This window comes from Acomys russatus, chromosome 21 (assembly GCF_903995435.1).
Source record: "Acomys russatus chromosome 21, mAcoRus1.1, whole genome shotgun sequence".
NCBI lineage: Eukaryota > Metazoa > Chordata > Mammalia > Rodentia > Muridae > Acomys > Acomys russatus.
In genome coordinates this window covers 33,728,700-33,744,098 of record NC_067157.1, presented here as the reverse complement: position 1 = coordinate 33,744,098, position 15,399 = coordinate 33,728,700, and the positions used below count along the sequence as shown (strand labels likewise).

General features: G+C 41.4%; 1 pseudogene; it reads left to right on the top strand.

Annotated features, from left to right (window-relative positions):
- Positions 1–395: 395 nt before the first annotated feature.
- LOC127204973 (ribosome production factor 2 homolog) lies at positions 396–4,693 on the top strand (annotated as a pseudogene).
- Positions 4,694–15,399: the final 10,706 nt, after the last annotated feature.

Below are 15,399 nucleotides of genomic sequence, written 5' to 3'. Positions count from 1 at the left end.
TACTGTGTTTCCCATCGTGGGACTGGTCCAAGCACTGTTTGCTTCCAGAGAAGAACAGAGGACCCCTGGGACCAAAGGTTCCACTCCTCTCTCAGGAGCAGCTTAGAGTGACCAAGGCCCGTGCATTAGGCTAGGCTCCCAGGCTCCACTCAGTGAGATGAAAATGAGTTTTTCACTGGGTGTTACAGTTAGCTCTTTTAAAATGAGATTTCTGGTACCAGACAGCAGTGGAAACTTAGGAGTTCCATAAGCCTATGACGATACCACAGCGTTACAGCCCTTTGGTTAAACCGCCTTATTAATGGTAGGGATGTGGGCGAAAGCCCGAACCCACTGAAGGCAGTTTCAACAGGATGCAGGTCAAGGGCTGCCCAGGCACTTCCCCATGCCAGTGAATGGAGCAGCAGAAGCTTGAGCAGGCCAGCAGCACATGGCAGACTGATGGGCAGCCAAGCCCGGGTAGTCCAGAAGCTGGAGAGCTGAAGGCATGGGGAGAGGGGCGGGGTTCGGTGTTGAATTCTTCAGGGAGCCCTTTCTTCCCCAGAATAAATGGCGAATCTCACATGGTCATGGTGGAGGAATGGAGTGAGAAGGTAAGCCTATATTATAAACCCTGGGCAGTGGAAGGGGTCTTGAGGGTGAATGTGTTTGGTTCTCTGGGGCTAGAGATGCCAGATACCTGATTTACATGCAACAAAACAGCTCTATCATAGGAGGGGGAAAGCAGTACTTAATTATCCTATGGGTGGGGGAAGAGCTCTAGGTATGGTCAAAGGTTATTGGTTGAGAGCCAAGACACCAAGACATCTCATTAGCATAGGGTGGGTATCTCCTGGATACCCAGGTGCTTGCTGAACCATTTCTTATCAAGAAAGTCATCAGAGAAATGCAAATCAAAACGACTCTGAGATTCCATCTTACACTCATCAGAATGACTAAGATAAAAAATTCAAGTGCACATGTTGTCAAGGATGTGGAGAACGAGGAACACTCCTTCATTGCTGGTGGGAATGCAAACTAATACAACCACTTTGGAAATCTATCTGGTGCTATCTCAGAAAAATGGGAATATGGCTTCCTCAAGACCCAGCTATTCTACTCTTTGGAATATACCCAGAAGATGCTCCAGCACACAACAGGGACATATGCTCTACTATGTTCATAGCAGCCTTATTCATAATAGCCAGAACATGGAAACAGCCTAAGTGTCCCCCAGTAGAAGATTGGATAAAGAAACTGTAGGACATTTACACTATGGAATACTACTCAGCTATTAAACACAAGAAATTTCTGAAATTTGTGGACAAATGGATTGAACTAGAAATGATCATAATGAGTGAGTTAACCCAGAAGCAGAAAGACTCAAATGGTATGTACTCACTTATATCTGGACACTAGCCCAAGGGACATGTCCCATGAAAATCTTTACTTATCAGGAGGAGTGAGATAGAGGAGAGGACATCCTATTGGGACTCTAGGTGAGAGAAGTATGGGAGAATGGGGAAATAAAAGGATCCAGAGGGTCCTAGAAACCTACAAGAAAAACATTATGAAGGGCGGATCTGGGCCCAGGGGTTTTGCTCAAACTATGGCACCAGCCAAGGACAATACGTGCAGTAAATTTCAAACCCCAACCCAGATCTAGCCAATGGACAGGACATTCTCCACAGTTGAGTAGAGAGTGGAGACTGACTTCCACACGAACTCTGGTGCCCCATATTTGACCACATCCCCTGGATGGGGAGGCCTGGTGGCACTCAGAAAAAAGATAGCAAGCTACCAAGAAGAGACTTGGTACCTCATGAGCATATACGGGGGAGAAGGTCCCCCACAGTCACAGTCATAGGGGAGGGGAGTAGGGGGAAAGTGGGAGGGAGGGAGGGAGGGAGGGAGGGAGGGAGGAGGAATGGGAGGATAGAAGGGATGGGATAACAATTTAGATGTAAGCCCCAAATCAAACACTTTCTTTCATAACTTTTCTTTGCCATGCTGTTTTGTCACAGCAAAAGAAAAGTTACTAAGTGGAGTGGTTCTCTCTTTCTGGGTTACCTATAGGAGACTAACATTCCTTACTTGTTGGGCGTGCACGTTGCAAATACCTTCTCCTGGCCTCTACTTGTTCCTTGACTTCCTTCTGAGTCTTTTTCTACAACTGTGTCAGGTTTTAATTCTAATGACATCTATTTTTGCCAGCCTGCAGCTTTACAGTAAGCCATGGTACCCTGATGCTGGTTACCCAGTTTTGTTCTTCTTCAATGTTATTTTGGTGACTGTAGGCTGCTTTTGAAATCAAAAGCTCGCAAATGATTTACTAATCCCAAATGGTTTGCTAACCAACCATTTCAAGACTCTTTAAATAGTAACCCCTTACATTTCTTAGATGATGGATGGTGGCACATCTGAGAGAAAGCCCGGCTATGCCTGGATTTGAACCAAAGCAGATAACTAATGTTGTGTTCTGTTTTGCCAAACCAGAATAAAAGAATCTTCAGGGTTTCCCCACACACACTGGCTCACTAGCTAATTAGCACGCCTGGCAAATACAAGCACCAGCTGAATTAATTTGCCAACAGTTGTTATTCTGAAAGATTCTCTCTCTCCCTCTCTCCCCCCCCTCTCTCTCACTCTTTCCTTCCTTTCTTCTTTTCTTCCTTCCTTTCTTTTTTCTTCTCTTACTCCTTCCTTCCTTTCTTCCATCATTTCTTCCTATTTTTCTTCCTTCCCTCCATCCTTCCTTCCTTTTTGCACTGTGATTGGTGGTGACTCAAGTGCCTCTCCTTGCCATTTATAAACCCTTCCAGAGCTGTCTTTGTTGATAGAAAAGCTGTTTCCCTTATGCACAACAGTTCTCAACCTCAGCAAGTAAAAGAAATGACAAAAACAGCATTAAAAAACAAAAACAAAAACAAAAAACAAAAAACCTTTGTTGAAAATATCTGTGTAGTTAAGTAAGTAACATTTCCCAGTGCCTGGGATATGTAGAATATGCATGTGTGTATCCAGAATATATATAGCATGCAGCATACATTTACATAATACAAGTCAAATATGATGTGCATATATTCTTATCTTTTAAACTCTTTCAGAGTCTTTTCATGAGCAGAAATTCTTACTTTTAACACTGTCAAACTTGCTCATCTTTTTGTTTCTATGGAGTCGTTATGTTTAAGACACAGTGTCTGATCCCAAGGTCTGAGGCATTCTACCATATGGTCTCCTCAAATTGTCCTGGCCCTCACCTTCACACTTGGCCCTTGGAGTGCTTTGTTGGGGCTGCTATAATGGCCTACAGAGTCTGTCCCATGTCCCCCTCTTACTTTCTTATGGTTTAGTTGCAATCTTCAGCAGTCCTTAGCTTGAAGACAGACCCAGTCGTACCCCAATGTCCATGTGGCATTCTCTCTGTGTCTGTCTCTGTCCCAGTGTCTCCTCCATAAGGCCACAGTCACACTGGGTTAGGGCCCCACACACCCCAGCATGGTCTCATTCTAAGACAACTGACCCTGTCTATAACACCCCACTTCCAAACCACATCCCATTTTGGGCCACTGGCAGTTAAGGCTTCAAAACAAGAATTAGAGGAAGGGTGGTGCAGTAGTACACGCCTGTAATCCCAGCACTCAGGGAGGCAGAGGCAAGTGGATAGCTCTAAGTTTGAGGCCAGTCTGGTCTACAAAGTGAATCCAGGCTGGCCAAGGCTACACAGAGAAACTCTGTTTTGAAAAACCAAAAAATAGGGCTTTGCAGAAGTGAACGGCACATGTGCATTTGCTAGTGGTCCTAGAGCCACGGATGCTTTGGATACAGTTATAAGGCCTAAAACAGAAAGGGCCAAGTGATTCCTTGAGAAGAAAGAACCAAAAATCAATGAAAACAGTAGGAATCCCTTGCTGATTAAAGTGGAAAATGCAAGTGCAACCATGACACAAGTACTCAGGGATGTGTGTGCACTGAAGGAACCATATGGAGTCTATATAAAAAGAAAAATAGTACAAGGCCATTTGAGGATTGGACATCATTGGAGTTCTTTTCAAAGAAGTCAGACTGTTCTTAACTCATGTGTGGCTCCGATAGCAAGAAGAAGCCAAATAATCTAGTAATAGGTCATATGTAAGACTTACCATGTGCTGGATATGATTGCACTAAGGATTGAGAAATTTGTGTCTTTAAAAGATATTAAGGCTAGTAAGTTCCCTGAGGAAACAAAACCAATGTTGCTATTTGCTGGTGATGATTTTGATGTTACAGAAGACCACAAAAGATTTTTTTTTTTTTTAATCTTATTGATTTCTTCAGAGGCCCCATAGTACCAAATGTCCGACTGGCTGGATTAGAACATGTTCTTCACTTCACTGCACCAAATAAGAAAGTTTACTTTGGAAGCTATGAGATGCTGTTGAAGAAACACCATGAATCGAACTGGGAGAGATGGGCCCATTGCTGTACACTTAGTATCAAACGGCCTTTACAAATTGTCTATGAGAATGCCTGAAGTTCTCAAGCCAAGGAAGAGAAAGAATATCTCTTGAGACATTTTTGGTACAATGTTTGGAAAGATTCATACACAGAAGCCAGACCTAAGCAAACTACAAACCAGGAAGATGGAGGGGCTGAAGAAGAGACCTGTGGAGAACAGAACAGAACAGAAGATCAGGTGGGAAAATAAAAATCAAAGAGAATTAAGAAAAATTAGTGGAACCTAACTGACAAGCGCTCTCTTGTGGTTGTTTACTAAAGAGGATAGTTCTAAAAATGAAAACAAAAAATAATAATTGATGATGATGATGATATAAAATTTAAAATCCAATCCATAATGACTCATTAATCTTTACAAATTAATTTTTGTTTGAGGAGGGAAATAAAGTAATGACTCAATATTCCCAGAGCCATTCATTGCAGACTCTTTCCCCACTCACTGAAACACCCTCTGACTACTTATCAAGTGCTGTTAATGTGAAACTGTATGTCCTGTTTTACTGGTCTTGTTTGTATGTGTCAAGAAAAGGGGGGGAAAAAAGAAGGGGGAAAATCTTCAAACTTTTAAAAAATGTCTTATTATTGGGCCTTTGCACTGACATTCCAGTTTTAGAATCACCGCCAGATTTTTGCCAAAACACCTGTCACATTTTTAGAAATTGCATGTATGGCTTAATTGTGAGAGACTTGGAACCCTCAATCCATAGCCATGGGCCGTTCATGGTGGAATTGCCTGATACAGGCAGCTTTTATACTCTTTGGAAAGGTGCTTTACAGTTTCTAATGCTTATTACTGAGGACGAGTGTGCAACTGCTCCCTGAACATTGAACTCAAACCTAGAAGCTGCAGGTGCTCGCGCTTGTATTTGGAGCATGCAGACATATCGGTGTATTCTCACCATCTTTACATGACAGTCATGGCTCCTATGAGTGAGGACATGTCTCTAATTCTTGGCGGTGGATGTAAGAACAATGCACTTCACTGTGATAGTTTCATGTATATATGCACATATCACAATATATGTTGTGTTTTGTTCCTTCTTTTCCCTGGTTATCCTCCCTCCAGTCATCTCTACCTTATTGTTTCTAGTTCTTTTACCTTAATTTCTTTTTCTTGCCTTACTACAATGGCCAGAGCATCTAGCACCCTACTGAATTCAGAAGGAATGAGAGGCAACACATCTGCTCGGGTCCTGGCTTTACCGAAGTGTTTCGGTATCTTACCATTGACTGTACACTGATTATGGTATGCTTGTTGGTAAGAACCTCGGTATCAGGCCAGGGAACTCCTTCCGTCCTTGAGTCATGGCTGTTCCTGCTCTTCTGACGTATCGAGACAGTCATCTGTGGAGAGTGTCCTGTCCATTGGGTAGATCTGGGTAGGGGTTCGAAGTTTACTGCATGTATTGTCCTTGGCTGGTGCCATAGTTTGAGCAGGAGGTGCCCCTCAGTCACAGTCATAGGGGAGGGGAGTAAGGGGAAAATGGGAGGGAGGGAGGAATGGGAGGATACAAGGGATGGGATAACAATTGAGATGTAATATGAATAAATTAATAAAATATATTCTAAAAAAAAGACAGTCATCTGAAGGTTCACCTTCATGTTTGTACTGAATTACAATGATTGGTTTTTCCTAACATTAAAACAAATTTGATTTTAGGGAAATAAAACTTGGTTATTTGTAATAGGTGATAAATTGTTTTCCTCGCTATGATGTTTTTGGTGGTGATTTTATATAACTCGCATGCTATGAGACTCATCCATGCATGACTGAGTTTCAGCATTCTTTCTAGGTTGAGCAACCACCACAATCAATCTGGGAACATTGTCCTCACTCCAGAAAGAAATTCTGGACCCATTAGTCAGGGCCAAATCCTCAATTTCCCTCCACTGACTCCAGATCCTACAAGTAGTCTATTTTCTGACCCTATAAATCGTCCGATTGTGGGCAATTTATATGAATGGACATACATACTATGGGTGCCCGTTTGTGGCTGCCTCTTTCACTTAGCGGGTTTCTAAGGTTCATTCATTCACATGTCCATGTAGAGTTCTTTTTTCCCAAGGGATGGTATGTTGCAAGGGTATGCCATATTTTATTTATCTGTTCATCAGTTGATGGTAATGCAGGTTATCTCCAAACTTTGGCTATTATGTATAATTCTACTACAAACATTTTGGTACAGTACTTATATAGACATTTGCTTTTATTTCTCCTTATTATATTCCTAGTGTTGGGACTTTTTGGATCATATCATGGTTAAACATTTGGAGAACTAACTGTTTGCTAAAGAGGTCATACCATTGTATATATTCCACAGAAATGTGTAAGAGATTTGATTTCTCTAAGTCTTTATCACTGCTTATTAATGTGTGTCTTTTCCACTACATTTTGAGCAGTATCTCACATATTTGAACATTCTCCTGAGGACTAGAGATATTAAGAATCTTTTCATGTCCTTATTCCTCAACTATATATGTTCCTTGTTTGTAAACTATCCTTAGACCTTTGCCATCTTTATTGATTTGTTTAATTATTATTGAGTTATAAGAGTTTGCTATATTTTAGATACAAGTTCCTTATTAGACACACAGTTTCTAAGTATTTTCTCCCATTCTCTTAGAGTCTCCTTGATGTGTTAATGTGCTCTGAAGAAGAAAAAAAAAAGGCTCTTAATTTGATAATGTTTATCTTATTCATCCTTTTCTCTGTTGTTTATGTTTGATGTCATATTAAGAAACTATTCTCAAATCAAAAATTGTATTAGCATGTTTTCTTATCAAAGTTTTATCTCAGAGCTCAGATTAAGCCTCTGACTCATTCTGATTGAATGTTTATTTGTGTACTAAGGTAGAGTACAGTTTCATCTCATGACTGCTAGGTTTACAGTGGTCCCACACCATTTGTTGAAAATACTCTTATTTTCCAACATTGAATTGCCATCAGTGTTGAAAGCAGTGGACCATTAATTGTTTTTAGTAGACTCTCATGTACGTGTCAATCAATCCAACACTATCTTGTATACTATCCCTTTTTAGTAAGTTTTGAAATCAGGAAATATAAATTCTCTTTGATTTTCATTTTTAAGATATTTTGGCTATTCTGAGTTACTTAAATTTTTACATGAAATGACAAGATTAACTTGTCAACTTCTACAAATATGCAAGTTGGTATTGTGTTAGTGATTATAACGAGCCTGCAGTTTGAATAGTGGTTTCCTTAGGGTGGAAGGGGAAAGGACCCAGAAAGAGACTCCTGAGAGGCTTGACTGGTCTCTGTCTTGCAGTGGGGCAATAGCTAATCCTGTAATTGCAAAAATTAAAGGCACTGTATCTTTAAGATATGAGGACTTTACTGTATGTAAGCTGTGCATCAATAAGGAGAAAAGAAAAAAGAAATCAGGCACCTCTCACCCTTCTTCATGACTAAGTAGTAATAGTCTAGACAAGAGAGACGGCTCAGAAGTTAAGAGCTCACTCTGCTCTTTTACACACCCTAGATTCAGTTTGCAGCACCTACATGGTTGCTTACAACTGTGTGTAACCCCAGTTCTAGGGAGTCTGATGGCTTTTTCTGACTTTCAAGAGCACTGCTTGTACATGATGCACAGACATACATGCAGGTAAAACACTCATACGCATAAAATTAAAAAATAAAGTGCTAAAGTAAAGTAGATGCCAATACACAGTGAATGTGAAGTGTGTGTGTGTGTGTGTGTGTGTGTGTGTGTGTGTGTGTGTGTGTGTGTGTGTGCATGATATTTTAAAATGTCCTTACCTGTCACAGGGAGAAAGGTGGGATGTCTGCCTTGCTCTATTAAATGTGCTCAAGAAGAAGCACTGAGTTGCACTCTGCACTTCTGACTTCCATTGGCTCACTGTAGTAAATTGCTGTGAGTAGTGTTCCTTAGTTTTTAGCCTGCACCATGTTACTTTGGGTCTGAATTCCCAGTAAAATGACTGCCATCATTCACTTTCCTGCTCTCTGCCACAGCTCCCTCCCACCCCACATTTAACTAAAAAATAGAATTAAAATTGTAAAGCAGGCAAGAAACATTGTGCTGCCTTCCCACCTTTTCTATCTACACAGTACAAAAACCAAAACGGCAACAAAGAAGGCCAGAGTACAGCTCGGTAGCAGAGTCCCTAAGTTTGAATCCCAGCATCACAGACAAGGAAAGGGTTTTATCACTACAAAAGTGGTATAAAAACACAGAGATAGACCAATAAGAATGATACAAATCCAGAACTGTTGGTTTCATGTGTCTTTAGTAGATACATACCATATGTATCCATTTTCATGAATCATTGTAGCCATGTGTCATCTGTGTCAGTTTTCATATATCATTAGTAGCCATGTATCTCATGTATCAGTAGACATGTGTAAATGTATCAGTTTTCATAGATCGTCATTAGTAAACATGTGTAAATGCATCAGTTTTCATGGATCGTCATTAGTAAACATGTATAAATGTATCAGTTTTCATGGATCGTCATTAGTAAACATGTATAAATGTGTCAGTTTTCATGGATCACTAGTAGCCATGTATCATATGTGTCAGTTTTCATATATCATTAGTAGACATGTGTAAATGTATCAGTTTTCATAGATCGTCATTAGTAAACATGTATAAATGTATCAGTTTTCATGGATCGTCATTAGTAAACATGTATAAATGTATCAGTTTTCATGGATCTTCTATACATGATGTATCATCTGTAGAAGCCCCAAACGATGAGCAAACTTGAGGGGAATTCTAGAAGCTACACGCTGCTTAGGTGTTACTCTCCTTCTATGAGAAGGAAAGAAACCTTCTTTGATATAAACAAATTTTTGACAAATTCAATTAATCCCTCCAGGTAGGAAAAGGGAGAGCACCTCAATGTACTGAAAAGATGTACTAAAACATCAAAACAATTTAATATGGAAAGTCTTTTTAACAATGGAATAGAAATATGTTCAATTTTTTTAATCTTTCTTTACCTATGCTTACAAGAACTCGCCAAATATTATAAATCAAATTTGTAAAAAGCTAAAAATAATCCAGGAAAAACTATCTTTAATCTTGAGATATGCAAGATTTTTCAGCTGGAATATACTGTCCCGTCCTGCAGAACATATTAAACCAGGGCTCCACCAGAAAGAGAGGGGGTGAATGGAGAGAAACAGGACGGAGACACACAGGGAGGTGAGGCCAAGACAATGACCAATCAAGGCCCCCCTTTAATCTCAGGGAGTACAGGCTTATATGCAAGTTACAGCAGGTCTCTTGTTACAGGTCCCCTCCCCTAATCTCTCAGGCAGGCTGAAAAGAAATCATTCCCTGGAAAAGCTCTCCTTTGTCTCTCAGCGGGAGGTAATCCAAACGTCCAGGTTCAGCAAAGCTCCCCTAGCAACACAAAGGATTCTCCCAGCAGGTTCTGCGACTCAGTGCGCAGGGGAAGGTGACTCAGTGAGTCACAGTGCTGGAATAGCCCAGCAGCTTGGTTGTGCACACCTTTAATCCCAGGACTCAGGAGACAGAGACAGGTGGCTCACTGTGAGTTTGAGGCCAGCCTAGTCTACAAAGCCAGTCCAGGACAGCCAAAATAACTTAGAGGAAACCCTGTCTCGAAAAACAAAAACAAAAAGAAAAAGAAAAACAGAAATATGGCTCCCGATATAACACAATGATAACGTAACACAAATTGAACGTTTTGAAAATTAAAAACTTTTGCTCTTAACAGTAATTAAAACAGCATGGTACTGGCACAGCAATAGGCTGGTGGATCAATGGAATCGAATTGAAGGCCCAGAGATGAATCCACACACATTTGCTCACTTGATTTTTGACAAAGAAGCCAAATCTATTCAATGGAAAAACGATAGCATCTTCAACAAATTGTGCTGGTCTAGCTGGATGTCTACATGTAGAAAAATGCAACTAGACCCCTATTTGTCACCATGCACAAAACTCAAGTACAAATGGATTAAAGACCTCAACATAAAATCAGAGACATTAAATTGGTTAGAGGAAAAAGTGGGGAAGAGCCTGGAACACATTGGTACAGGAGACAACTTCCTGAACAGAACACCAACAGCCCAGGCCTTAAGGTCAACAATTAATAAATGGAACCTCATGAGGCTGAGAAGCTTTTGTAGGGCAGGAAACACTGTCAACAGAACAAAGAGACAGCCTACAGGCTGGGAAAAGATCTTCACCAACCCTTCATCTGACAAAGGTCTAATATCCAAAATATATAAAGAACTCAAGAAATTAAACACCACCAAACCAAATAACCCAATTGAGAAGTGGGGCTTGGAACTAAACAGAGAATTCTCAACAGAGGAATATCAAATGGCTGAGAAACACTTAAAAGAAATGCTCGGCCTCCTTAGTCATCAGAGAAATGCAAATCAAAACGACACTGAGATTCCATCTTACACACATCAGAATGGCTAAGATCAAAAACTCAAGTGACACCACATGTTGGCGAGGATGTGGAGAGAGAGGAACACTCCTTCATTGCTTGTGGGAATGCAAACTAGTACAGCCACTTTGGAAATCTATCTGGAGCTTTCTCAGAAAACTGGGAATAGGGCTTCCTCAAGACCCAGCTATTCCACTCCTTGGAATATACCCAGAAAATGCTCTACCAAACAACAGGGACATATGTTCAACCATGTTCATAGCTGCCTTATTCATAATAGCCAGAACATGGAAACAGCCTAAGTGTCCCTCAGTAGAAGAATGAATAAAGAAACTGTGGTACATTCACACTATGGAATACTACTCAGCTATTAAAAACAAGGAATTCCTGAAATTTGTGGACAAATGAATTCAACTAGAAATGATCATAATGAGTGAGTTCACCCAGAAGCAAAAAGAGACAAATGGTATATACTCACTTATATCGAGACACTAGCCCAAGTGGTATGTCCCATGAAAGACTTTACTTACCAGGAAAGTGGGTCAGAGGGGAGGACATCCATTGGGACTTTAGGTGAGAGACGCATGGGAGAATGGGGAAATAGAAGGATCCAGAGGGTCCGGGAAACTTGCAAGAAAAATGTTATGACGAGTGGATCTGGGTCCTGGGGTCCTTCCTGCTCAAACTATGGCACCAGCCAAGGAAAATATAGCCAGTAAACTTTGAACCCCTACCCAGACCTACCCGATGGACAGGACATTCTCTACCGTTGAGTGGTGAGTGAGGTCTGACTTTCATACAAACTCTGGGGCCCATTTCTGACCACGTCCCCTTGATAGGGAGGCCTGGTGGCACTCAGAGGAAGGAGAACAGGTCACCAAGAAGAGACTCGATACCCTATGAGCATATACAGGGGGAGGAGGTCCCCCTCAGTCACAGACATAGGGGAGGGGAGTAGGGGGGAAGCAGGAGGGAGGGAGGAATGGGAGGATACAAGGGAATGGGATAACAATTGAGATGTAATATGAATAAATTAATAAAAATAAAAAATTAAAAAACTTTTGCTCTTGCAGATATCGATGTAAAAATAAAGACAAATCATACACTGGGGAAACCACCGTGACATGCACCTGGCAAAGTATCTGAATGTGGAGTAGACACAGATCGATGGTTAGCAGGAAATGGATGCATTACGTTAGAGCATACTAAAATAGCATCAGGCAATCAATGCTCCATATTTTCATGATCCTAGACAGTTTGTCTTTCTAAACAAAGGAAATAAGCCTGCCATAGGTTATCTGCTTTTCAGCACACTCATTTCCATCTCATGCCCTAAGGTGTTAGACTTGGCACCAACTGTTTCCATTCTGAGGGTTAATAAAAATTATCTCCTCCATAGCCAAATGTTTACATTCCACAGAGACACTTTACCCTTCACCTTCTTAGGAGAATTAGTTCAATTTCTAAAGAATTTATTCACATTGAAGAAGGAGGTTTATTTCTTTCTCTGAGAAGGAAAGAGTAGCAGCTAAGCAGTGTGTAGCTTCTAGACTCGCCCCCCCCCATCACACTGCTCCAAGCTCGCTCATCATTTGGAGCTTCTCCCACCCTGTGTGATGTGATGGCCCCGTTTGTTTCATTATCTCAGAAGAGAAAGAAGAATAGGATGGGTGCGGGAATGGATGTTGCTATTGCTGTTCGCAGCAACTCACAGTTATCTTTAGGGTAAAAGGAAGAATAAACATAGGTATTACATTTTATAGAATGCTAGCCACGGTAGCACACACTTGTGATCCCAGCACTTGAAGCAGAGCACCCAGCATTTAAGAGCAGCTTAGTACACTATGAGTTCAAGGTTAGCATGAGCATACAGTGAGACCTTGTCTCAGAAAAGAAAAGAAAGTTATAGAAGCTGAAAAGAGCAACACATCTCAGCAGTCCAAATGATTGGGAAGCTGACACAGGAGGAACATAAATTGGAGACCAGCAAGACTCTTATAAATAGGGAAAAAAAAAAAAAAAAAAAACCTTACGAAACACTCTAACAATAAAAAGAAGATAAAATTGTGAATGAATAAAAAGGCATTCTAATTAATGAATAGGTTTGTCTATGGCCAATATTCTGTTCCATTAATCTATTTATCTATTATTGTGTTAATATACAATACTTTGTCTTTTTGTCAGCAGAACAATTCCTTTCACCTTGTTCTCATTTAAGTATGTTACTCTTCACATTTGCATATAAATTTGAGGATCATTTACCAGTTCCTACAAAGCGGAAATTAGTTTTTTATTTTAAACTAAAATATAAGATAGATAATATACATAAAACACACTGATTTCAATATTATCCCACACAGATGTGGTCACAAACCAACCCAATCTAGACAAATCCTGATTGAGACTCTCTTCCCAGTTTGTGTCAAATCAACAGAGATAGGCATCATGCCTGGGAAATGTTTAGAACTCAAAGTAAAATAGTAAAATGTGTATGGGGTGTGTGTGTGTATGTGTGTGTGTGTGTGTGTGTGTGTGAGAGAGAGAGAGAGAGAGAGAGAGAGGGAGAGAGAGAGAGAGAGAGTTGTTAGTGCTTGGAGGTGGGAGTTGTGGGGTTCTACTAACTAGTTCATGGTTTGTTTGGGTTTTGTTTTGTTTTTTTTTTTTTTTAGCAGAAACTCTTAGTCCATTAGGCTCTATAATCTAACATTTTAATGTGATAAATGCTGACAAAGGTGTTGTATTGTGGGTAAGTCGAAGAAAACACCTTTGTGATTGTGTTCATCCACAGATCTTTGGAGGACACACTGGAGTTTATTTAGCCTGAGAAGGACAAGGACTGAGTTACCTGGAATTAGCAGATGGCGCTACAGCGCCAGCCCACAGATGCTAAGAAAGAGCCCTAAGGTGAACTTTGAGTGACAAGTTAAAACAAGATATGAAATTCTCTATTTCAGTGCACACGAAGCATCAGCCTTCCTGGGGAACTTGAGCAGTCTGCTGCTGGGAAAAGATAACTCCTTACAAGTGAACCTTGGATTAGCCACCCACAAGTACTCCTAACAGAGGACCACTGGACAGGGCAGGATCTGGTATCTCTCAACCTCTAGACTTGAAAGGTAGAGTGCAGATTATCTCCCAAGAAATAACAGAGTTTAAGTTAAGAGAGGGACAGGTATATGTCTGCTTGAGCCATCCCCTTTAAGGCTATGGATGAGTCATATTTAAACAGGAATTCATACAAGTCCTAACATTGCTACAAAATACTACTAGCATAGAGTCCTTCTTACAATTGTCAGGAATGGCATGACGTATGAATTAGTAAGATCCCAGTGTGTGGGGGAAAGGTGCGAAACACAACGGTTATCTTAACAGGTAGAGGTCAAAGAAGCGAAAGCTGAAAAAAGAAGACTGAGATGGAAACTGAGCTACTGACTGCAACTTCCACTCCTCGGGCTGTAAAAACAAAAGGACATAAGGGCTACGTAGTAGGTAAATAAAATTCACAAAGTGGAGACTCGTGTCCGTGAGAATTGGGTCTGGCCAAAGAGGCAGATTCGTCCAGTACACGAAGAAGCTGGAAGCTAGGACCGATGGCTTCTGTCCTACAAAGACATGGAGAGATTTACTAAGAGAACAGCAGTGCCCCCTACCGGTGGAAACTAGAGGCGCAACTGACAAATTGGACCAGCTTTAACCCTCCAGAAGCCATCAAGTGACTACCCAGCTTTAAGACACCCCAGAACTTGTTGCTTCTCTAACTACCTCCCTCACAAAAAGGGGGTTTGTGAGTTGGTTTTGTTTTGTTTTGTTTCGGTTATTGAGACTCCTTTCTTCTTAAAGGGTCCTTTTTAGGGTCATTTTTCTTTATTTGTGCATTTGCAACAGGAGTCAATGGAGGATAGAGAGAACATGCCTGAAGGAAATGGTTAACTTGTTTTCGCGCTGTGCTTAATATTTACAACTACCTAGAAAGGGCCGTCCGTGGGGGGGGGGGGGGAATCTGTTTGCAGATTTTTCTCATACGGTTTCCATGTTTTCCTTCCTCTCTCAGTTGGGGGACAGCCTCTTGGGCTTGGGAGACTTCGGGACATTTCTTGGGTTTTGAGGTTGCCCCCTCGCCTCCCCCCCCCCCCGCTCGTCCTCTCCCCGCTTTTCTGTAAAATGCAAAGACAACTGACTTCATGTGGGGGTTGGGGGAGCAGACGGTGAAAGGAAATCCCGAATAGGTAAGGCAGGATGTCCAAGAATATGCTGAGAAATATGTGTCCATTTCACTCTTCCAGCGTCTTCTTCCGGGATGAAATCTGACATTTCAAGAGATGGATAAGAGTGCTCTGTGCCGGGGTGAGCCTTTACCCGCGCTGACCTCCGTCGGACCTTGAAGTCTCTGGACTGAAACCCGGAAAGCCGCCCTCGGGGGACACCCTGCGAGGGTATCCGGGTGTGCGCGGCGGACTCTGGGCTCCATAGCCCCCAGGCCCGCAGTTGGAGAGGAAACCTGGCTGACTGCCC